The sequence below is a fragment of the Hyperolius riggenbachi genome, chromosome 5, assembly GCF_040937935.1.
Source record: "Hyperolius riggenbachi isolate aHypRig1 chromosome 5, aHypRig1.pri, whole genome shotgun sequence".
Taxonomy (NCBI): domain Eukaryota; kingdom Metazoa; phylum Chordata; class Amphibia; order Anura; family Hyperoliidae; genus Hyperolius; species Hyperolius riggenbachi.
Window position 1 is genome coordinate 419,170,650 of NC_090650.1, and position 25,213 is coordinate 419,195,862.

The following is a 25,213-nucleotide window of genomic DNA, read 5'->3' on the forward strand; positions in this document are numbered from 1 at the left end:
ATTACAGTGGTGTTTAGTCACTGATAAGGCTCATACACACATCAGACCATAGTCTTTGGAAAATAAAAGATCACAGACCAATTTTACCCCCTTCCATGTAGTATGAGAGCCATACTCTACACAGTCTATTCTATGGAGCTGAACTCTCCATCTTTGCCAGATGCTGCACACAAAGATGCTGTAGACCAGTGGTCCTCAAACTAAGGCCCGTGGGCCAAATGTGGCCCCCTCAGGCTTTTTTACCGGCCCCCCCTCACACAAAATGTATTATAGATGCTGTCAGCTACAGTTTTAAATATTGGTGGTCTGCATATAGAATGAAGCCAGAAAGCAGTAATTCGCTGATTTTCAATCAAATTCCACATCAGGTGACACTATTGTCCAATTACACAGTTATTTGGGTTGAAATTGGACTGCAGCTTGTCACCTGGGTATACTTCACTGTCTGGTGCACAAAGACTTCTACATTATGTTATGTATACTCCGGCCCCCCAGCAGTCTGAAGTAGGTTGACCCGGCCCTCGACCCAAATTGTTTGGGGACCCTTGCTGTAGACATTCAAAAGATCATTATCTGCAAAAGATCCGTTCCTGCAAAATGCATTCATAGTTTATGATATCTGCAGATCCTCATACACGGGAACAGTAAATTCGGGCGCCTGAGGCTAGTGGACAAATCGGGCGCCGCCATTCACTCCTATAATAAATATTGTTTAATGGGCGCCCGATAGGAAAAAAGGGCGCCGGAGAAAAATAACGTTTTAAAAGCGGCGCCCGGAGACTTAATGTTTTATTACTGTTTCTCATGATTACACATTATTTAATGATTTATACATTTTTAAATTTCATTTTTAAACGAAAAACAGTACAATATTTTTTTTTAAACATTATTTTTAAACGAAAAACAGTACATTTTTTTTTAAACATTATTTTTAAACGAAAAAACTAACAGGGGGGTCTTAGGTTTAGGCACCAACAGGGGGGTCTTAGGTTTAGGCACCAACAGGGGGGTCTTAGGTTTAGGCACCAACAGGGGGTCTTAGGTTTAGGCACCAAAAGGGGGGTCTTAGGTTTAGGCACCAACAGGGGGGTCTTAGGTTTAGGCACCAACAGGGGGTCTTAGGTTTAGGCACCAACAGGGGGGTCTTAGGTTTAGGCACCAACAGGGGGGTCTTAGGTTTAGGCACTAACAGGGGGGTCTTAGGTTTAGGCACCAACAGGGGGGTCTTAGGTTTAGGCACTAACAGGGGGGTCTAGGGGTTAGGGGTAGGTACAGGGAGGGTTACTTAGGCACCAACAGGGGGGGTCTTAGGTTTAGGCATCAACAGGGGGGTCTAGGGGTTAGGGGTAGGTACAGGGAGGGTTACTTAGTAATTTTTTTATTTTAAACGTTATTATACGTTTCAGTATTTAAACGAAAGATTAACGTTTTTACAATTGCCGATTTAATGCACATTATTTAACGATTTATAACTTTAAAAAACATTAATTTTAAACGAAATACAGTACAATACATTTTTAAACGTTATCCATGCTTATCGTTAAAAACCCGGCGCCCTTTTTTCCCAGCGCCCCTTTTTAACGTACGCCTCATACACACCTTGTTTAACAGACATTCATCTGCAGATCAGATCCACCAGGATGGATTTTCAGATCTGCAGATGATTGTCTGATCTGCAGATGAATGTCAGTTAAACAAGGTGTGTATGATGATCTGCAGATCTCATAGACTATGAATGCAATTTGCAGGAACAGATCTTTGGCAGATACTGATCTTTTGTGTCTGTACAGCATTTGTGTGCAGCATCTTGCAAAGATTTTTTTCTGATGGGGAGTTCAGCTCCATAGAATAGACTGTGTAGGTATGGCTCTCATACTACATGAAGGGTGGTAAGATTGGTCTGTGATCTTTCATTTTCCAAAGACTCTAGTCTGATGTGTGTATGAGCCTTTAGATAGGCTAAACTCTCTAAATACATACAGGGTGGATTCTCTCTGTTTTCCTTCTGTGCTGTGCAAGAGTTCAGCTCCACCTTAAGTTCGCACTAGTGTCAAGCACCAGCAATTTTCCATAATGCTGGTCTCTGGGAGAAGGACTGCTTAAAAGAATAAAATGAGGGCGATCACACTAACATGCATGCTCTACTTTTTATCGGCGTTGTGTCTGGTCGAAGCAGAGTTGCAATATTTACCATTGCATACAGCTTGCACCTGTGTAGTAGATCAGAGACGATCAGGCTCGGCTGTTTCCACCGGAGCCCAAGCGGAGAGCCACTACTGCGCCTGCGCAGCTCGACAAGGAGATCCTGATGGGGTGTGCAGTGCTGGATCCCCTCTACTGAGGAGGAAGCGGGAGCCCTCTTTACTATCCTGAGGCTTCCTCCTCCCAAGGTAAGTATCCTCCAGGGGCTCTTTTTTTGTTACAGATTCTCTTTAGGCTCTTTAATTCATCACCTCCTTTGCAGAAACTTTCCACATTTGCTGGTTACTCAGCTCATCTTGTCTTTCTGCCTCATATTGCGGACCCCCGTTGTCCCCTGATACGTGACACCTGCCTCGCGCCGGGCCAGGAGAGCGGGGACACATGAGGCCAGGTACCATGACCTTAAACATCAAGTTACAAAGTTTACTAACACTGCCAAGCTAATCCCTTTAAAAGGTTTTAAATAAACTAGTCTGCGGGATCTCGCGGCTGGGCTCGCCGTTGCTTCGCTTTATCCTTTTAAATAGATCTGCCGCTAATTTCCCCTCCTCCGAGACTGGAAAGTTCTGCAAATGACTGAGGCTCCATTCACACTGTCTTAAAGAGAAACTCTGACCAAGGATTGAACTTTATCCCAATCAGTAGCTGATACCCCCTTTTACATGAGAAATCTATTCCTTTTCACAAACAGACCATCAGGGGGCGCTGTATGGCTGATATTGTGGTGAAACCCCTCCCACAAGAAGCTCTGAGGACCGAGGTACTCTTGGCAGTTTCCTGTCTGTGAACCTTGCTGCATTATGGGAAATAGCTGTTTACAGCTGTTTCCAACTGCCCAAAAAACATGCAGCAGCTACATCACCTGCCAACAGTAAAAATGGCACCATGTAATAAATGTCAGAATGTAAATCAGGGATTTAAAGAGAACCCGAGGCGGGGTTCTAACAACGAAATCCCCATACAGAGGCTGGGTCTGCCTATAGAGCCCAGCCTCTGTTGCTATTCAGATTCCCCCTAAGCCCCCCCCTCCCCCCCCCTCTGTGCCTTGCGAGACCCCATAAATCACAGCCTCCTCCTGTCAGTCTCGGGGCTCCCCCCGCCTCCTACATCTCTCCGGGCCCGGCCCGCGTCCTTTCCCTCCAATCAGCGGGGAGGGAAGGGACGTGGGCGGGCCGGGGACCGGAGCTATGCAGGAGGCGGGGGAACGGCGAGACTGACATTACGGAGGTAAACACAGCCCGCTCTGACACGCTCTGTGTCGGCAGCGCGGCTGTAATTTATGGATTCTCGCAGAGCGCAGGATGGCTTACGGGGAATCTGAATAGCAACAGAGGCTGGGCTCTATAGGCAGACCCGGCCTCTGTATGGGGATTTCGTTGTTAGAACCCCACCTCGGGTTCTCTTTAAAAGATTTTACAATGGGCAAACACTGACTAAATCATTTATACATAATTATTGTAAAACTGAAGCACTTTTTTATTACATTATTTTCACTGGAGTTCCTCTTTAACAAAAAGTTCTGTTTAGCAGAATGGAAGGGATCCTAACAGATGCAAACTGGTAAAGCATTAGGATCTGTGCACAACAGTTCGATAAGAACTGACTGAAGACAACTTTGGTTCCTGAATGATTTTTCTGGATTGGCCGCATGCAGATGGAATCAGTGCTAGGCTTCACGCTGCGTTCGTTTCACAAGTTACTCACCTGCTGCCGTCCAGTTCAGTCTTCCGCGCCGCTGGCAACAATGCTCTGATCCCTTGCTTTAAAGATACACCGATATACAGATCCAAGAGCCGCTGGCTACAATTGGCTTTCAGTAGCCCAATGGGAATGGTCTCTCCACAAGAAGGTTTCTTATTGGTTCACTGAGTGATGGACCGATGACAATCCTCCCTGGTTCTCAGGGAATATTCCCATTGGTCTTTTGCAATCCAATCGTAGCACTATGCTTTTGATGTGGCCCTGTGATCGGTATACCGGCATTTCTTTGGGCCAGGGATATGAGCGGCAGTGGAGGAATGCCAACCTGACAGCAGCGGGTACCAAGCGGTTGGCGAAATGGAAACGGAATGGAAAGATCGAAAGAAAAACTGATGCCAAAAGTAACAAACTGATCGGTTTAAAAGGAAAACGGGTCAGTTTTTCAGCCAGTGCAGTGTGAACCGGACCTTAAACCGGGTCTCCAGCCACGCTGCTGCGTATATATCGTTTTAGCTCACATTTCTGTGCCCTCTGACCATACTTCTTTTCCTTTTATGTTGGTAAGCTGCTTTTGTGATGCGCACAACCCAACTATACTGTACGGAGAGACGGTCTGCAGCTTCCAGCGCCTCTTCTGTCCACAGCTGGCTTCTTGGATGGCTGAGAAGATTCATCGCACTAGTTTCCCCTCATGTGACTTGGAATTACACCAATCAAATACAGTTAAGATGGCCATACATCAGGCCACTTGGCGGCCGATCGACCATCCAATTCGATTATTATAATCTAATTGGATGAAAATCGGTGCCGCCGAGTGCATGCCCGACCGACAAAGCGACCAATTTCAGGATAAAAATTGGTCGCATGGTCGATTGCGCATGCCACAAGATGTTAGGCCGAAGTTGGGACAGCAGCCAATTTTAGAACAAGCGACGAAACCCCCGCCGCAATGTATAAACGTGTGTGTGTGTGCATTTATACATTACCTGTCCGGTGTCGGCCTCCACGGGGTTTCTGTGCATCGAAACCCCCGCCGCAATGTATAAATGTGTGTCGTGGCTGGATAGTGTAATGGTTAAGGGCTCTGCCTCTGACACAGGAGACCTGGGTTCGAATCTCAGCTCTGCCTGTTCAGTAAGCCAGCACCTATTCAGTAGGAGACCTTGGGCAAGACTCCCTAACACTGCTACTGCCTATAGAGCGCGTCCTAGTGGCTGCAGCTCTGGCGCTTTGAGTCCGCCAGGAGAAAAGCGCGATATAAATGTTCTGTGTTTGTTATACATTACCTGTCCGGTGTCGGCCTCCACAGGGATTCTGTGCATCGAAACCCCTGCCGCAATGTATAAACGTGTGTGTATGCGTTTATACATTACCTGTCCGGTGTTGGCCTCCACGGGGTTTCTGTGCATCACGCCTGGTTCCGACGACACATATCATCTGACATCAGGCACTATGTGCTGATTGCGTGTATGCGGTTGTTACACGGCATGCACGGTCACCACGTGGAAGGCTGATACAGGACAGGTAATGTATAAATGCACACAGTGGGGGGGCGGCGCGGATGCGAAGGGCTCAGCCGATTCCCTGAAGATTTCATGCTAAAATTGGACGGGAATCGGCCTGTAGTGTATGGGCAGCATCGACAGGAGACAAATTTATCTATAATCAGATTCAATTACAGATAAATTTATCTCTTTGTCGAATCTGCCCATAATCGCCAGGTCTATGGGCACCTTAACTGACTAAATTGATTGGTAGAGGTTCAAGCTCCATAAATTAACGTGATGTTTGCATCAACTCAAAAGAATTAGTTTATCACCAACCAAACAAACTAGCAAGTACATCAGGGATGGGAGGCAGAGATGTTTCAAAGTGTAATTTACAACCCTGAATTGTTAACCCTTACAGTGAAAAAAAGATACACAGGCTAGTTTTATGCAGGTTGCAACTGTATGTACACGTGTTTATTGTGAGTGTCACTGCTGGTAGTGAATATTTCCCATGTACGGTGAGAACGCCGGCACCGCCCCATCCAAATATTACCAACATTTCATAATATAAACTGAAAATTGTTGCAAAAATGCTGACAATCAGTCTCTTTTCCATTTTATGCAGATCTGGTCTCCACTCACCTGAAAATGCCCATGGAACACTTCATGGATGTTTAATACTTGAAACTGGATACCTTTAGCAACACAAGGGGAGATACTTCAAGAGTCTGCATACAAATAAGAAGACGAGGATAACTGGTAAGAAATGTAGTAAAGAAGGGGAATTTGTTGCTTTGCTCGATAATATCAGTTTTTCTGTCTCAGAAGGTTGTAAGGTCTGTGGAGTATAGCACTCCCCCGCCATTGCCCGCCACCCACCTCCTCCAGCACCATCGCCACACAGGCCGGTATATTATTGTAGGACTGTAACTATGGATCCGATGTGATGGATTGAGTCACTGCTGAAATAAACACGAGCAACTGAGGACGGAAGGTGCACGTATTTCTTTCTTTCTACTACTGAGTCGAAAGACCGCTCACGCTGCTGCCGCTCAATACCCCGACAGCATTGCATACTATTTCCCCTCTGAGCCGGAGGAGTAATTTGGGGTCACCGGAACCCCAAATTACACATACGCGCCCCGCGGAGTATAATAACCCATTCACACTAGGTTGATTAGCAGGCCAAAGTATTAGTGCTGTTTAAAGCGTTAGTGCTATTCTAACCTATGGCAGTGATCTCACTGCCGCGATTGGTGCCGATCGTGGGCGTTTTGCGATTAGCGGCAATCGCAAAACGCATTGCCTGCAGCATTTTTGCTGCGATTCTGGAGCAATCGCGGTATGGTGCTGAATAAAGCGCTGATCGTGATAGATCTGAATCGCGAAAGTGTACAGTGATTTTTTTTTTTTTTACCGTGGTAAAATCACTTGTGCAAAACGCTAGTGCTTGTTTTGCACTTTTTAAGTGTGAACGGGCACTTACACTACGGCTATGGTGGTGCCTAGTTTCGGTACCAAACCCACTTGCTTCATAAATGTGCACACGAATATGGATCCAGAATCTCAGCCTATAGAAATCAATAGGCTGCTTCCAAATTTGTGTGTGTTAAAGGGGTTCTGTGGAGGGTTTAAAAAACAAAAACCCTACACTTACCTGGGGCTTCTATCAGCCTCCTGAAGCTGTCATGTCCTGCGCTGTCCTCCTACAACCCTCCGTTCCCCGCCGCCGGTCCCGGTCTAATTATTCGTCTAACTAGTCAAACAATGTGTGCTCCCGCTTGCGTCTCTGGGAGCTTACTGCGCAGGCAGTACGAGAAAACCTTGAACAGCGCCTGCGCAGTAAGCTCCCAGAGACGCAAGTAGCTCCCACGCTCGCGACCACGCAGCCGCAGTGGTATAAGAAGAATCATTAGACTGGGACCGGCGGCGGGGAATGGAGAATCATAGGAGGAGGGTGCGGGACATTACAGCTGCAGGGGGCAGATAAAAGCCGCAGGTAAGTGTCAGTTTTTTGCTTTTTAAACCCTCCACAGAACCCTGGACAACACGTCCAAATACCCATCCACGGCTACAGGGATTCCAATGCGTAATCGGTGTGCTCGGATACAGACGGCACTAGTGGAAACTCGCTGCCCTCAGTCACTGGCCCAGAATGAGCAGCAGATCACATGCTGGATTCTTTTATTTTGTATATACATTCCAATTTTCTCTAGATTGTTAGCTCAGGAAAGCAGGACCACCCCTCTAATGTTTTTTTGCTTGCCCTTGTTATACCAAGACAACACATGCTTTTGTGCTGAAGCTGGCCATGCACTGTATGATGTGGCCGACAGATAGATCAGAGAAGGATCTGTCTGATCAGCCGTACACACAGCTTGAAATCCCCTCACCCGGGCTTACACTCACCTGTCCACTGGCGCATGTCTTCTCTCCTGCGGAGCCTGTGTCCCATGGGAAACGCACAAGGCCAACGACTCCAGACACTAATGGGCTCTAGTGTGTGGCTTCTAGCATTTGTGACGTGACACAGAACAGGGAGGAGCGCCCGGCAATGGAGAGAACCCGCAGGAATCGTGCCAGCAGACAGGTGAGTATAGACTTTGTTGCGTACAATTTACGTTGCTAGTCGCAAAATCCAACCGTGCTGCTAGCGACGTGCTCCAATCGAGCAAAATCTTCCATCCAGTGCAGTCAATTGAATCAATCAATTTCGCCTGAAAATTGATGGATCAGGAATCAATTACAAGATCAATTTCAGGCCGGATATCGATGAAAAAAAAGCGACCAGTGCATGGCCACCTTTGTATTGTATTGTGCTGTAAACTCTTTATGTACTTACGAGACAAATGTTTTTCTCTATTGCGCTCTGTACAGCGCCACAGAAGATGATGGTACCATATAAATAAAGAAATCAATAATACCGTATATACTCGCATATAAGCCGACCCGTGTATAAGCCGAGGTACCCGCTTTTCCCTCAGAAACCAAGAAAAAGTGATTGACTCATGCATAAGCCCCTTCCACAGTATCCAGATGTGCCCCCAGTACAAGTCAGCCTCCATCCCCATAGCCATATGTGCCCCAAGAATGATGCAGTTGTGTCTCAAGGCCCCACTAGATGGCGTCATAGATATGAGACACAGCAATTGCCACACAGGAAGAATCCCCGATCTTTGCACAGCTGACATGCTGCTTGCACGCTCCGCTCCACAAGCTAGGAGACACAGGTAGTCCTGAGCAGCGCACTCTGCACACCATGTTGCAGGGGATGGGGGCACAGACACAGCAGGGGGCCAGCTGGCAAGCAGGATCACTAGTGCAAGATCCATACGCCCCTTGCCAGGAACAAAACCTGCTCCACCATCCGTTCTGCTCCACTGACTCACTTATAACACATTTTTTGTGCTGAAAAAAATTAGGCTTATACGCGAGTGTATACAGTAATAGCTGTTCTAACATTGTTATCTGGTCTGAGAATAACAGGGACCTTTCATGTGCAGATCTATAAGTCCACATATTATTGGCATTTTGTTGTATGCGGACTGCCCAGATGATAGTTTTTATTACAATTCTTTGAATTTTTTTTTCTTTGGCTGCTGAGTGAAGGTATTATGTAACAGTGTGTACCTGTCAACGACCTCAACAGCGAATTCCCAGACGGCGCGGATTACCAATACAACACAGCCCCTCTCATCAAATGTAAAGGCACACTCCAATTAGACGTATGTGCCCTGAGGCCCCATTCACACCTAAAATCGCTAAATGCTAGTGATTTGCAGCGATGCTGAAATCGCCTGAAAAGCACTCTAGTGTGAATGGGGCCTTAGGCCGGTTTTACACTTGGCCAAAGCGTTGCAGTGCGAAGTGCTTCTTACAACATATCACACCGCAATGCCAAAGACTACTTTCATATGATCCTGCGGCAAAGTGCTTCAATATGTTTAGTTCCGCCTTCACTTCCCTGTATCCCCCCCCCCCCCCAAGCAGGAGATGTTAACAGAGTGAAGGATACCCCTCTTTGCTTGGTCTCTTCCACCTGACAGGATTATTCTCTGCCATCACTCCTCTGTCCATATCTGCTGTTAGTCACTGCCATGAAGTAATGGCTGTTAGAATTCATGTCAAATGAAAGAGGCCGAATGTAGCATCTGTCAGCAGAGGCACTAGTGAAGGCAGGGATCCCCCTGTTTAGGGCTGGAACCCACTAGAGCGATTTTGTGAGCGTTTAGGGAGCGATTCAAACCGCTAGCGATTTCCCCAAACGCTCAGCTAATGTTAATGGATGGCCCAAATTCCACTGGAGCGGTTGTGATTACCAAAATCGCAAACGCAGGACATTCATTTTTGAGCGTTAGCGCTTCTGCAATGTAAAGTATATAAACGCTGGCATAATTGTCGTCAAAACCTGCACAGAGCGTTTTTGCTAGCGTTTTTACATTACTGCACACTGTAACAAAATTACAATTAATTGAAAGGACAGGAATTAAGAACGCTAATCGCTACACAACCGCTGGCAAATTGATTACACTTTTTAAAATTGCTACCCAAAAAGCTCATGAAATCGCTTACAAACCGCTCATACAAAACGCTTGCGATTAGCTATAGCGTTTTGTAGTGGGTTCCAGGCCTTACTTAGTCTCTTTCACCTGAAAAAAACTTCTTACTGCCATCACTCCTCCGCACACAGCTGCTGACTTCCTCAGTTACTACCATTAAGTAATGGTTGGTAGAATTATTGTGGTAAGACCAAAATTAAACATTACACAAAAATTAACTAACCAATTACTGGTTGAACTTGATGGACGTATGTCTTTTTTTCAACCAAAATAACTATGTAACTATGTAACCCCATCACTGCCACATAACGCCAGCAGGCATGGGCTTAAATTCGACTAAGGGTGATCCGGGGGGGCGGGGGGGTCTTACCTGTCTGAGGTCTTCTTAGGTATGTCCCTCGGCGCCTCCCATGATGCGTTCCACGTGGCGGTCACGTGACTACAAACACTTCCTCCTTCCGGGTTGAAGGAGGAAGTGTGTGTAATCACTTTACGCGCGTGGAACGCATCGTGGGAGGCGCCAAGGGACATACCTAAGAAGACGTCAGACAGGTAAGATAGGCCCCTCCGCACCTCATTACTGGGTGAAATCCAGATAGAACTATCCGGATCACCCTTAGCCGAATTTAAGCCCATGCCTGAACGCCAGTCCTGCACTCCCTTCACTGGCTACCTATAAAATGGAGGCTCCTATTCAAGATCGGCCTACTGACATTTAAATCCCTGAATAATCTGGGCCCTGGATACATGAAAGATATGTTCCAGCTGCGTAGCAATCCCCGCATTCTCAGATCCACAGGTTCTAATAATCTAGTCATACCCAGAGTCCACTTGGAAACTTTTGGTCCCAGAGCCTTCTGTCATGCTGCCCTTACGTTTTGGAACTCCTTACCTCAGCAGATCAGGACAGCTCCATCTCTGGACGTGTTTAAATTCAGACTGAAAACTCACCTGTTCAGTTTGGCATTGGCAGAAATATAATTTTATCCTCTGTGTTAATACTTCATCCTACTACCAATAAGGGCCCTTTCACACTTAGGCGATTAGTGGCCGTTTACTGCTAACTGCCAAATCGCCGGCGATCGCTAGCGCTTTTAGAAGTGCTAGTGTAATGTTAATTATATTAGCAGTGATCGCCGGAAATTCGCGGTAATGCAAACGTGGTGTTTGCAGCGTTTTTTCGTGATTTTTGAGCTATTGCAATGTAATGAAACGTAAATCGCAATTGCTCAAAAATCACAAAAAAAAGTACAGTGCAAAATATGCCTTTATCGCAAAAACTCACCGGTGCGCAAAACACTACCGCTATTCACTAGCGTTTTGCAATCTCAAGTGTGAATAGACCCTTACTGAGTCTGATAGAGCCTTAGCTCCTTGAGTACTGTAGGAGAAAAGCGCTATAGAAAAGTTATTGTTGTTGTTACGCAAAACCTCATCAAAACAATCACATGTGATGAATGCTGAAAATCTTCTCATTCGTGTTTTGCGGCAGTGGAAGGGGTTAACGGCCCCGCCGGGAGGGGCGCGCTGGCGGCACAATGCGCTGATTATTTTTCCCGCCAGTAGAAGTGTTTGGCATATTTGCAGCCTTACACATCGCCCGCGGTTTCCAATCATCCCATTCTTCTCCCGGCTGCAGCTTTAGCGCGCTCTGCCCCTGTGTGCTCTCCCAGCTCACTGAATGAATATGTAAATATTGCTCTACCTGCCGGCTCCGTCACTCAGCAAGCAGGCGAGTCATGGGAAAGGATCAGCCGGGGATGACTCAGTGCGCTGTGTGGCTTGGCACCGTCCCTGCAGCCCTGCAGCGAGCACCGGGGAGGCCTGGCACAGGCCCGTCACCCCTTCCTTTATTTATTATTTTGTTCATTTTTCTCATCCAGGCCGTAACCCTTGTTCTCTAATCCCGGCTGATTATGTAACCGTCTTGGAGGACAAAGGTGCGGGCGCAGCGGGCACGGTCAGCGCGGGTTCAGTGTAACTGCACCTAGAGTGATTCACGGCAGCCAGCGCGGTAAATACACACATAGCCAACCACCACTGGCATGGCATAGATACTCTCGACACTAAACTTACTGCTGCACTCAACATAACAATCCTCAGCTTCATTCCTGCAGTTTTATAAAATAATTCCACAAGGAATTAAAATAAACCTTTAACTAAAGTTACACTGATACGCTTAACAGTAACCTTCCTACCGATACGTAGAACACTAACCTTCCCACTGATATGCTTAACACTAACCTTCCCACTGATACGCTTTACACTAACCTTCCCACTCTTCCCACTGATATGCTTAACACTAACCTTCCCACTGATACGCCTAACACTAATCTTACTACCGATACGCCTAACACTAACCTTCCCACTCATACACCTAACACTAACCTTCCCACCGATACACTTTACATTAACCTTCCCACTCATACACCTAACACTAACCTTCCCACTGATATGCTTAACACTGACCATCCCACTGATACGCTTTACACCAACCTTCCCACTCATACGCCTAACACTAACCTTCCCACTGATACACCTAACACTAACCTTCCTCCTGATACGTATAACACTAACCTTCCTCCTGATATGCCTAACACTAACCTTTCCACCGATACATCTAACACTGACCATCGGCTAATACTAATCTTCCCACTGATACGCCTAACACTAACTTTCCTACTGATACGCCTAACACTAACCTTCCTGCGGATAAACCTAACACTAACCTTCCCACTGATACGACTAACACTAACCTTCCTACTGATACGCCTAACACTAACCTTCCCACTGATATGCTTAACACTGACCATCCCACCGATACGCTTTACACTAACCTTCCCACTCATACGCCTAACACTAACCTTCCCACCGATACGCTTTACACTAACCTTCCTCCTGATATGCCTAACACTAACCTTCCCACTGATATACTTTACACTGACCATCCCACCGATACGCTTTACACTAACCTTCCCACTGATACGCCTAACACTAACCTTCCCACCGATATATTGGGAGCAATCGCGATTAGCAGTGCTATGCATGCTAATCACGAATCGACGGCAAAACGCTGCATGTCACGAGTTTGCGGTTAACGCTAATTGCAAACGCGGCAGTGAGAACACTGCCATAGGCTTACATGGGCTAGCCGTTTATAAAAACCGCTAGCATTTTGCGCTGAGCAGGAAGCACGCAATTCCCGCTCAAGTGTGAACGAGCCCTAACACTAATCTTCCCACTGATACGCCTATCACTCTCCTTCCCACCGATAAGCCTAACACTAACCTTTCTCCTGATACGCCTAACACTAACCATCCCACCAATACGCCCAACATTAACCATCCCACTGATGCGCCTAACACTAACCATTCCACCGATATGCCTAACACTAACCATCCCACTGATGCGCCTAACACTAACCATTCCACCGATATGCCTAACACTAACCATCCCACTGATGCGCCCAACACTAACCTTCCTCCCGATATGCCTAACACTAACCTTCCTACCGATACTCCTAACACTAACCTTCCTCCCGATACACCTAACCTTCCTCCCGATACACCTAACCTTCCTCCCGATACACCTAACACTAACCTTCCTCCCGATACACCTAACACTAACCTTCCTCCCGATACACCTAACACTAACCTTCCTCCCGACACACCTAACACTAACCATTCCACCGATATGCCTAACACTAACCTTCCTCCCGATACACCTAACACTAACCTTCCTCCCGATACACCTAACACTAACCTTCCTCCCGATACACCTAACACTAACCTTCCTCCCGATACACCGAACACTAACCTTCCTCCCGATACACCTAACACTAACCTTCCTCCCGATACACCGAACACTAACCTTCCTCCCGATACACCTAACACTAACCTTCCTCCTGATACACCTAACACTAACCTTCCTCCCGATACACCTAACACTAACCTTCCTCCCGATACACCTAACACTAACCTTCCTCCCGATACACCTAACACTAACCATCCCACCGATATGCCTAACACTAACCTTCCTCCCGATACACCTAACACTAACCTTCCTCCCGATACACCGAACACTAACCTTCCTCCCGATACACCTAACACTAACCTTCCTCCTGATACACCTAACACTAACCTTCCTCCCGATACACCTAACACTAACCTTCCTCCCGATACACCTAACACTAACCTTCCTCCCGATACACCTAACACTAACCATTCCACCGATATGCCTAACACTAACCTTCCTCCCGATACACCTAACACTAACCTTCCTCCCGATACACCTAACACTAACCTTCCTCCTGATACACCTAACACTAACCTTCCTCCCGATACACCTAACACTAACCTTCCTCCCGATACACCGAACACTAACCTTTCTACCGATACCCCTAACAATAACCATCCCACCGATACGCCCAACACTAACCTTCCCGCTGATACACCTAACACTAACTGAAACACCCTAGCTCCACGTACCGGTCACTTGCCACCCTTCCCAGTCTCTTGGGATAAAGTTCAAGAGGCACTACATTCATTTGTCTCTGTATTGCTGTATATTGCTATGTAACCCCACCCTCCCTGTGATGCTTAGCCTAGGCTGATTAGATATGTGAAATTTTCCTCCTAAAGCATCCTGGGAGATCAGGCATAATTTTACTGGCCTCGGAATTCTAAGTAAACTAACATTCCACAGAGCTGCACCTGACAGGACTATAGAGGCCTCAACCTGGGATACATTTTAGATTGTAAATCGGAGAAAAGAAAGAAAACACTTGACTAAACAATTTATAAATGATTATTGTAAAAAAAAAATAAACAATTTTATTAATTTTGTTATTTTTACTTCAGTTTCTCTTTATCTGCTTTGTGGGTTATTATTTTTACTAACCAATACAATACAATACAATAACATTTGTAAAGCGCTTTTCTCCCATAGGACTCAAACCACACTTGGTAAACAAAGTGGAGATGGAATTGGCTCTCTCAGCTCTATTTCTGTGGTACGTCCCTTTACCAGCAGCCTGTATACATACTACATACACTGGCTCTGCTGTCACCTGCCTCTCAGCTACCCCCGTGCATCTGCTCGGCGCTTGCGGTGCTATCCGTCCCACTAATGAGCCGCCCGCTAGTCCTTCCATGAGATGTGCGGCGCAGTAAATGCATAGTGGGTGTCCATTGAAAGACGACAGGAAGCTACTTGTTGCCTGGCCGATTGGAAGCTGACAGCAAGCTTGCAGTTCAGGCGTCCGGGCAGTAGAGTCCCGAGCAGAGCTGGATTTATTTATTAGTGTTTATGCAGCGCTGTACAGAGTATATTGTCTTGTCACTAACTGTCCCTCAGAGGGGCTCACAATCTAATCCCTACCATAGTCCTATGTCTATGTATGTATCTTGTAGTGCATGTATCATAGTGTAGGGCCAATTTAGGGGGAAGCCAATAAAAGTGACCCAGAGACAATGGATATTAAAAGTTTTTGTTTACTTACCCGGGGCTTCCTCCAGCCCCATAAGCACGGATGCGTCCTCCCACATGCCTCCGTTAAGCGGCAATCAGCACCAGTATTCGGCTCAGTGACGTCAGAGGGGGGCATTCTGCGTAAGCGAAGAAGACCCCGGCTGATTATTATTTATTGTATTTATAAAGCGCCAACATATTTCGCAGTGCTGGACAATAAATAGGGATACATACATTGCAACAAGGGGTGACAGACAGAGAGATAGCAAACGTAGTTTGAGGGCTTGCTTGAAGGAAGGAGCGAGTCTGAGGGGTAGTGGAAGGGAGTTCCATAGGGTGGGGGCAGCTCTTGAAAAGTCTTGTAAGCGTGCATGGGAATGAGAAATGCGTGGGGAGGTCAGGCGGAAATCATTGGAGGACCGGAGGGGACGGGCAGGTATATATCTGTTGACGAGCTCAGAAATGTAGGATGGGCAGGTCTTGTGCACAGATTTGTAGGTAAGGCACAAAACCTAAAACTTAAAGGCTGATGTCGCTGAGCCGAATACCGGACCTGATTACTGCTAATCGGAGGCACACAGGAGGACGGCGAGGGACGCATTCGTGCTTATGGGGCTGGTGGAAGCCCCGGGTAAGTAAAAAATCTATAATATCCCTCGTCCTCGAGTCACTTTAAGTTATCTGTATGTTTTTTGGGATGTGGAAGGAAACCCACGTTGACACAGGGGGAACATACAAACTCCTTGCAGATGTTGACCTGGCTGGGATTTGAACCAGGGACCCAGCGCTGCAAGGCGAGAGCGCTAACCACTATGCCACCGTGCTGCCCTCGGCAATTCCACAAGGCAATTCTAGGCAGTTGCCTTGGGCCTGGAGAGAGGCTAGGGTCCTGGTGTATGCTACTAGCCCCCACCAAATCTAACTAAAAAAAGCCAGGTGGGCAGAAAGTGCTATCTTGCCTAAGGCCCCATTTCATCTCAGTCCTTTTCTGGTCCTGAGACTAGCTGGTCATGCGAGGTGAAGTGTCCTGTGAGAGTTTACGGATACCTATTCCTCTGCAGTCGCCGTGAGGAAATTCACACTCTTCAACGCGCTTCCTCCGTTTTTTCTTCTCCTCTTTTGACCCATATATTTATATTTTGATAATATTAACCTCTTTGAGGTTCCCAGACTGAAGCTTTCCTGCTATTGTCCCCTCGTAGCGATTCTTCCACCGCCATGTGCCAGACTTTCCATTTCACATATCAAAATGTAACAACATAAATCAGATTAAAGAGAAGTTGAGTCCGTTCAGCTTCATTTGAGTGCTCCGGCAGCAACTGCAGGATGTTCAGGCTGGACTGTAGCCTCTCGCCACGGGATTCTATGCATGCAACCCCTTAAGGCAGGGGTCTCAAACTCGCGGCCCGCGGGCCATTTGCGGCCCTCGATACAATATTTTGTGGCCCTCGCCGGCAAACGCTTCCTTATAGTTCGCTTCAGTGCTCCCAAGTAATCCACCGCATCCTCGCCGCTAAACGAGGGCTGCAGAGCCCCCAAATCGCCCGGGGGAAATCCGCCGCCATTTCCTGGAAGGGGCAGAGCTTTCAGCTTCAGCTCTGCCCCTCCTGACATCAATCGCCGCACGGATCGCCGTCTGTCCCCGCCCCTCTCTGTGAAGGAAGAGTGAGAGGGGCGGGCAGAGGTGGAGATGCGCCGCGATTGTGAAATTCCTTATGCGGCCCAGCCTCATCCTGACTTTGCCTCCTGCGGCCCCCAGGTAAATTGAGTTTGAGACCCCTGCCTTAAGGTGTACACGAGCCGAATCTCAGGTACAAAATAAGATACTTACCTATAGAGAGGGAAGCCTCAGGATCCTATCTAAGCCTCCCTCGTTGCTCTGATGTCCCTCATTGCTCAGCGCGGCCACGCAAGGCATTGTCGCTAATCATATCGGTGCTGCGCACTTCCTCTTCCTATAGCGTGGCCACGCAGCTCCGTGCTACTGCACATGCGCATCCGTACTCGCGCGGCTACTGCGCAGCCACGCTCGTAACAGAACAGGAGCATGTCCCTGATCTGGAGTGGAGCCGCGCTCAGCGATGGGGACATCAGAGCAGGGAGGGAAGCCTCAATAGGATCCTGAGGCTTCCCTCTCTTCAGGTAAATATCTATTTTTGATCCTAAGCTAAAGCTTTAAGCCGGTTTTGCACCTATTTTTTGCGCTGGGCCGGGGATGCAAAGCTTCTGCCGAATTCCACCGCAATGCAAAAAATGACAAAACTACGACCCTGTGGAAGAGTGCGGTGACAGGGTCCTATGATATGCATAGCGCCACCCCCCCACCCCCCCCTCAATGTTGTACTCCATGCTGCGCAGGAAGTATGTCATAAGGATTCTCGTCAGTCCGCATGCGTGAAGCACCGTGCTCCGTTGTTAACTCATAGGGCCTGATTCACAAAGTGGTGCAAAGTTTTTCGCGGACTTTTGCGCGCGCAATTTGCCGCGATTCCCGCGATCGCGGACTTTTGCGCGCGCAAAAGTCAGCGAAAAAGTTTGCACCGCTTTGTGAATCAGGCCCATAGCGTGTTGCCCATAGACTTCCCTTACCAAAAGCACGGTGCTTGTGATGACACACTGTTGCTCTTGCGACGGATCGCATACTTCCGGCCCACAACAAGGGGCCGCAATAGGTGTGAAAGTCACCATAGACTTTAATTGTTTTTGCGGCAAAATAGGGTAACGCAACGCTGGTTTACTCTGCTGGTGTGAAAGGGGCCTCCTAGTTTCTTGAATACTCTACTAGCCAACCCTCCGTGCGCTTTACTGTCACTGTACCATTCCTAACATTGACCCTTCTCTCCTAACCACGCCTAAAGCATGTGGCCTGGCAGGGCTTGAAACTCGATCCCTTGGGTGGCATTGCAGGACCGTACAGATGTGTTGCTAGCTTGCAGGGTAGGAACAAGCTCTGTTGCTATACAGGGAGGACCAATGGAGCGGCTTGGGAGTGACATCATGGTGTAGGCGGAGTGAGTGGGGCAGACAATGCGTTCGGCTCTAGCATTGGCTAGACAAGACCCCAGCAGCTATCCGTCGAATCAGCGGGAATCAAAGCAGTTAGGCTTGGTGGATGAGCTAATACGCATGTACCTCTAAGGCTAACACCCTCCCTAGCCCTAACACTTTTTCCAGCCATCATCCCTTAACTGTCCTTTAAAACTAACCTTAATGTCTAAACTGACTTAACCCATTCGCCTTACCTTTTATGGTAAAATCCCTGAAAACATCTGGCGCATCTCCTAATCATGTAATTGTGCCTAATTAGCCTAACGAGATCCTTGCTATGAGGCCTGCGTCAGCAGAGGTCACCCCCGATCTCCTGCTCTCTGCTACTCTGTGATTGGGAAGGCTGCTGTGTTATCCTTCCTGACACCCCTGGTTTATATAGAGGACAGAATACGGTATACTGTATTACGAAAAAAATATCACTTAACAGGTGGCAATCTAACTATGGCCTTGGATAAAAAAAGAAATACAATGAAAAACAGATCCACGTGACAAATTTTTGAAGCCCTCAAACATCTCTGGCTATCAGGACATCTGAAATGAAAATCTTGCCCCAGAGGTCAGGGAATGGTAATTCCAAAAAGAGCTGTTGGGCTGATGACAAGGGGTATTTTAGGAAATTGCTACAAGCATGCGGCGAACTCTCCCTCGAATGGGAAAGCCGAGAAGCCTATCTCTCCATCTTCTTACGTCTTCTATTGCCGGAAATGCACGAGAGGTATGAACGCACCACATCATCCATAGCATGGTGCACGGCTATTTATACCGAGGAGGACCATGTTACAGGCCTCATTATGATGGCCGGCCATCTGTCATCGATGATCCGGTTTCTGTCGTCTGCACTGAGGAACAGCTTGCTGTGTCTTTCATGTGGCAGTTGTGTTGGGCTAAATGGAGACTCCTCTTTCTGCCTCGCCATTGAAGTTGGTGACGGATATCAATTACGAGACATGGAGAAGTGGCTCCTTCACGGTCAAGACACGTAGACAACGTAGCCCAAGAGAAAGCACTTTGTCTGCGGAGTTTTCTGTTTCACTGAAAGGGGACGGGGTCTGGCAGATGGGGGGCTAAAGTGGACCTGTTAGGCTTGGAGACCTGAGGAACCTGACCTAATATCCAGTCTCTTGGCCTACTGGCATGAGCTACATGTACACACTGGATTAAATTTAGCCGGGACGGCCACTACAGATGCCTTGGGTAAGAATCTAGCCTGAGATCTTGAAGATAAACACAGTAATGAGTTTTTAAAGGGAACTGAGCACCAGGGACATTCTTTTTTTTTTTAAACGTGAACCTCCCTATGAGGTAACACAGGAAATGGATCAAAACAGAGGCACCAAAAACGATAAAATACGCTAAAAGCAGTTTCAAATTGGAGGTAGTGGTGGACTTTCCTCCCAACAGAAGACAGGGTTGTACTCGCATCTCCCAGACTACATCTCCCAGCATGCATTGTGGCTTGACTTGTTTGTTTACTACGAGTTCTATGCACAGAAGGAGATGCTGCTTGCTTGACAGTTGAAAAAAGTCGTCATTTCCCACAATGCACCAAGGTTCACAGACAGGAAACTGTCAGGACCATGATCATGACATCACACTTTGGGAGGGGTATTATCTATACAGACTCCCCTGATGCTCTATTTCAGAAAAAGTAAAGTTTTCTCGCGGGAAATCAGCTTCTGATTGGGATTATGTTCAAAACTGGGTTAAAATTCCTTTTTAAAGGACAACTGAAGTGAGAAGAATATGGAGGCAACCACATTTATTTCCATTTAAACATTACAAGTTGCCTGGCAGCCATACTAATCTATGTGGCTGCAGTAGTTTCTGAATCATACCAGAAACAAGCATGCAGCTAATCTTGTCAGATCTGGCAATGTCAGAAACACCTGATCTGCTGCATGCTTGTTCAGGGGCTATGGCTACAAGTATTAGAGGCAGAGGACCAGCTAGATAGCCAGGCAACTGGTATTGTTTAAAAGGAATTTAAGTATGGCAGCCTCCGCGTAACTATCGCTTCAGTTGTCCTTTAACTTATGTGAGATATGTGAGATGAGCGTTTATGCTTACAGGAAACAATGCCAGGCACACCAGTAATGACAGGGACCCCCCTCATCTGTCATTATAGAGGCAGCCTGTCGCCAGGAGGAGGATCGGCCTCCAGTCATCCCTTTCTTGGAGATGGATAAAGTGGATAAGGGTCAGGATGCTGACCTCCTTTGCAGCCAATCAGTCACCTCCATTTCCCCGCCAGCATTCCCTTATGAGAGCAGCAGCACAGTGTCCTGGGAGCCACGCGTAGCCTCCACGTGGCTGCTATTTCCATCTCTATGGCATCAATCACTTGCCACGCTAAGGTGTTATCTAGAAATAGAGGGGGGTTGTGTTACCGGCCGATGTGCTGTGTAATGAGACTGCAATCCCGGCCTCCTCACAGGACTCGTATGACCTAGGAAGGCTGCATGAGGTAAGGGGAGGCGGCCGGATATATCCGCACAGATTTTCCAGGAGCAGAAGGTTATGAGAAGCCGCTGGTCAGCATTCCTGGTCACGCCAAATGGCCGGTGACACCGGAGACCGTGTGCTGGGGCCTCATTATCTGTGATGATATCTGGTTCCATGATAAGCCCTACAGCTGTCCTCGAAGGTTGGCTGGGGAATGCAGGGGTTAAATGTCAATCACCTGAGAGCGATTGTCCAAACGATGAAAGCAGTCATTTCCCAGCGTTATTAATGGCCATCTGCCACCCACTTTCACACTTGGAGGAAGTCCAGAAGAACTACACCTCACTGACTAAAGCCTCGAACGAGACTCTAGCGTGTGTACTGCCCCCCCCCCCTCCAGGACCCCAACTCTTCAGCCTGCACGATCAGCCCAGCACATTATCCTCCCATGTGACGTACCTCTTGTGCCACTCCGTTGACCCCCACATGGCAAAAAAGAAGTGCGCCCTCTATGAACAGTGTCCTCCCCAGGCTCTTTTAGCCGGGTACTCGACCCGGCTAGTTTTGGTGCGCACCTGGCTGTCATTGGCTCACCTCCTCCTCTGCTGTAAGCAGAGTTGCACACATAAGCACCGGCCCGGCATTCATGCCACCCAGCTGGAAAAAAATTCTGGGGAGAACATTGACGCATCTCTCCAGTGCAAACCCGGAGAATCCCCCATGTAGAGATGGACTGGCCCAAAACCTGTTGGTTCTGTCAGTATTTAACCACTTAAAGGATACCCGAAGTGACATGTGACATGATGAGATAGACGTGTGTACAGTGCCTAGCACACCAATAACTATGCTGTGTTCATTTTTTTCCTTCTCTGCCTGAAAGAGTTAAATATCAGGAAGTGACTACAGTGTGACCCTCACTGATAATAAATTCCAACTATAAAACACTTTCCTAGCAGAAAATGGCTTCTGAGAGCAAGACACAGATAAAATGGGGAATTTCTTATCAGTGAGGGCCACACTGTAGGCACTTCCTGAGTCAGCCACTTACTGTACATACCTGATATTTAACTGTTTCAGGGAGAAAAAGAAAAAAAGGAACACAGCCTAGTTATTTGTGTGCTAGGCACTGTACATACACATGTCTATCTCATCATGTCACATGTCACTTCGGGTATCCTGTAAGGACTGCTGTGTTAAACCCCCCTAGTGACCAGGCTATTTTTTACAAAATAGGCCACTGCATTAAGGGCTCGCTGCAGGGCGCCGTACAACTCAGCACTCAAGTGGTTCTCTCTTCCCCCCCCCCCTTTTTTTTTCTTCCCACCAACAGAGCTTTCTGTTGGTGGGCTGTGATCGCTCCCCAGATGTTTTTTTTTTTTATTATTATTATAAATATTTATATATATTTTTTTAACAATAGAAAACACTAATTTATTTTGTATATTTTCCCCCCTCCCTACCTCCCCTACCAGCCAGTCACAGTGATTGGCTCACATAGACATCAGCCTATGAGAGCCAATCACTCTCTGTGCCTCTAGAGGGCACAGCCGTGTCACACGGCTGTCCCCAGTACAGCGCTGCCGTAGATCGCAGTGTAATAACAGTCCCTAGTTACGATCGCCGCTGGGAGACTGATGACGGAGCTGAGCTCTGTCATTCAAGTGGGTATGTGCGTCGATCCCCAGCAAAACACGCCCCCAGGACTGCACGCTGATTGGCGTTAGGCGGTCCTGGGGTGCTGCTCCGCTCATGCCCGTTCGCGTGAGGCGGACGTTAAGTAGTTAACTGCCTACTTTTTTTGGCAATAGTGGTCCTTTAAAGAATAAAGAAATCCCCACAGTGAAAGTGCTCTAACCTCAAATATAAACATGGCTTCCAGGTCCTGCTTGCCAAAGCTTTGCATCACTTCAAGTAAATACTTCTCAATACTAGTATTACATTCACAAAAAAAAACTATTTTTAGCAGTAAACAAAATGAATGCAAGAAACATATCCCCTCCGTAGTGCCCGGGGATCGCTTCCTGCTTGAGGCAGGGCTAACGGCCGCAGCCCTGCCTCTCAGCGCGTCTATCAGCGCTGATTGCCGCCTCTCCCCGCCCCTCTCAGTCTTCCTTCACTGAGAGGGGCGGGGGAGAGGCGGAGATCCGCCGCTGATAGACGCACATGGAGCAGGGGCCCCAGCCGTCCCGTTTTCGCCGGGACCGTCACGGGTTGGGGGAGGGGTCCCGCTGTCCCGGGATAGCCCCCCTTGTGTCCCGGCAGGCAGCAGCTCCTCTCCAGCGGAGGAAAAAAGAAGGATCGAGGCGCCAGCCGCGGCTGTGGTGTGCGGGATGCGGGCCAAGCTTGCCCCCCTCCCTCCGAATGTGCCCCCCAGTGTCCCCCTGTATGGCGCAGCAGAGCGGCAGTCTTACCATCTTCCTCGCGTACTGGCATCTCGTCTTCCAACTACTTCCTGTGACGTCACAGGAAGCGGAGAAGACGAGATGCCCATATGCGAAGAGGAATGGTAAGACTGCCGCTCTGCTGCGCTCGTATCTCGCCATACAGGGGGACACTGGGGGGCACATTCGGAGGGAGGGGGGACAAGCTTGGCCCGCATCCCGCACACCACAGCCGCGGCTGGCGCCTCGATCCTTCTTTTTAGCTGGGCACCCTCACCCTTCTCCCCACCATTTTTATATATATATATATATTTTTTTTTTGACTAGGGGTGTGTCAGGGGGTGTGGTTGGGGGCGTGGTCGGGGGCGTGGCTTAAGTGTCCCGGTTTCTCATCTCAGAAAGTTGGGAGGTATGCATGGAGGCAGAGCTACAGCCGAAAGCTCTGCCTCCAGGAGCAGCAAAATCTACGACCAAGTTGGTAGTGGATTTTGAAGGGGGGGATTTGGGGGGTAAAGACCTCTCGTTCTGCCGCAAGAGAGCTGCGTTTTAGCAGGGGCAAACATGCCCATGTAGAATATAAGGTAAAAAGCTGTCTTAAAAGTCGCTTCAGAGTTTCTTTAAGATACTCTATACATTGCACATTTCCTGGAAGCAAAGCTCCACTTTAATTAGCCCTGCAGCCCTCAGCTCTGCTACTGAGCCAGCTGCAGGAAGTGTTATCCTTATTTGCTCTCACTGTATCCCTAATTTCACAGAGCAGTAACAGGAAGCAGTCATGTGACCCGGATAGAGGATGTCTCTTGGCAGGAGTTTACATCCCCCCCCCCCCCCCCATCACATGTGCCCCCCAGTTACCTGCTCCATAACGACACCTACCCTCCCCAGCCAATCCCAGGAGGCGGTGAAGTCATTGTTTACTTGTGGTTGAAGAAATCAGGTCACCTCGTGTCCTGGACTGAGGAAAGCCAACACAATGGCAATGTGCAGGATATATTCCATGTGTCATCACACTGCAGATAACAAACAGCACAATCATTGTAATATCATTGTGGAGAAGTGAGGGTCGGCCTTCGGTGCGGGTTAATAATAGACGGTGATCAGTGCTGTGGAGTCTGCATCCTGCTCAGATGAATTCATAACTCTGGTTACTCACTTCCCTTCCGATACTTCAGGGAGCGGAGCGATGGCTTCTTATAACAGAAGGCATTCATGGCTCATTACCTTCGTTACAAATCTACTTTGCTGTACTTGACGGCATGTCTCCTGGAAGTTCTACTGAAGGAGATATCGGGTAGCTTCAACAGAAAACCCGAGAGATACTTATGTTTGGACCAGGGGGGAGCTAATCCGTTATAGCAATGACTTGTGCATACGCTAGACGGAACTTGGCCAAGTTGGCCGTTAAGAGCATTCATGTATACATATGTCTCTCAAGGTCACTTAAAGCAGCAGGGACAGCCATACTATCCCAGGGAAAAAAATATAAATAGTTAAATACTTATTCTACTTACATTTCATATATATTGTACTGTCCACATTTAGATTTCAGTGAATTTTATATAGTAAATAAAGAGAAAACTGTTCCAGGCATTTTCCATCTTTACTGCCCCTGGCTTAACCTTCCTGGCGGTAAGCCCAAGCTGAGTTAGGGCTATGCCGCGCAGGAGGATTTCTCGCCCTGCTGGGCCGATTTGCATATTTTTTTTTTTGTACACGCAGCTAGCACTTTGCTAGCTGCGTGTACTGCCCGATCGCTGCCGCTCTGCGCCGATTCGTCGCCGCGCCGCCCAGTGCCAGGCAGCGCTGAGGGGTGGATCGGGACTCCCTTTGACGTCGGTGACGTCATCCCGCCCTAAGCCCTAATGGAAATCCCGTTCAGAATGGGATTTCCGGACGGGCTTGATCGCCATAGGCGATC

General features: G+C 47.9%; 1 long non-coding RNA gene across 3 annotated transcripts in view; it reads left to right on the top strand.

Moving 5' to 3' along the window:
- LOC137517881 (uncharacterized) overlaps positions 1-25,213 on the top strand; it is a 323,995-nt gene that overhangs the window by 222,625 nt on the left and 76,157 nt on the right. For all 3 annotated transcript variants that reach the window (XR_011020703.1, XR_011020702.1, XR_011020704.1), the window contains one exon: positions 6,019-6,152. This is a non-coding gene — a long non-coding RNA (uncharacterized lncRNA). The remainder of the gene's footprint in view (positions 1-6,018; positions 6,153-25,213) is intronic.